This window comes from Morchella importuna (genome assembly GCF_003444635.1).
Source record: "Morchella importuna strain M04M26 chromosome Unknown Morimp01GS104, whole genome shotgun sequence".
In the NCBI taxonomy this organism is placed as follows: domain Eukaryota; kingdom Fungi; phylum Ascomycota; class Pezizomycetes; order Pezizales; family Morchellaceae; genus Morchella; species Morchella importuna.
In genome coordinates this window covers 1-893 of record NW_025763500.1, presented here as the reverse complement: position 1 = coordinate 893, position 893 = coordinate 1, and positions in this window count along the sequence as shown.

Sequence of the window (893 nt, the reverse complement as noted above, 5' to 3'; positions counted from 1 at the left end):
ATCACGTGTAAGGCGTCTCCAGCCCTGTGAAAGGCTCCTGCTGACTTTTGAATATCAAGCAACGAATTGTAGGATGATGGATACATGGAAGAAAAGAAGTGTAAAGAACGAAGTGGGCACTCTAGAAGTGATACGAGAAACGATTCGAGAGAAGGTGGGGCAGAAGGAAGATGCTGAGGTATTGGCAGCAGATATCACGGCGTGGAGGGCTGCAAAGGCCACTCGCAAAGCTCAAGGAGATAGAGCTGCGGTCGAGCAGGGCAAGGTGGATAATATTCCATGTCGCTATGACTGGGTGACAGGGCAAAGGAGCTAGATGAAGCGGCAGATGTTACACCAACGGCCTCTGAAGCCCAACGAAGGAAATACAGTCTCATGGTTAAGAGTTATAGTTTGTCCAATGTGTGTATAGCAATAGGTATTAATATAAGGCTAACAAGGGTTAAACACCGAAACTAGGGTTAACTAGGGTTAACTAGGGTTACACACCGAAACTAGGGTTAGCTAGGGTTAGCTAGGGTTAAACACCGAAACTAGGGTTAACTAGGGTTAGCTAGGGTTAGACACCGAAACTAGGGTTAACTAGGGTTAGCTAGGGTTAGACACCGAAACTAGGGTTAACTAGGGTTAGCTAGGGTTAGACACCGAAACTAGGGTTAACTAGGGTTAGCTAGGGTTAGACACCGAAACTAGGGTTAACTAGGGTTAGTTAGGGTTAGTTAGGGTTAGTTAGGGTTAGTTAGGGTTAGTTAGGGTTAGTTAGGGTTAGTTAGGGTTAGTTAGGGTTAGGGTTAGTTAGGGTTAGTTAGGGTTAGTTAGGGTTAGTTAGGGTTAGTTAGGGTTAGTTAGGGGTTAGTTAGGGTTAGTTAGGGTAGTTAGGTTAGTTAGGGTTA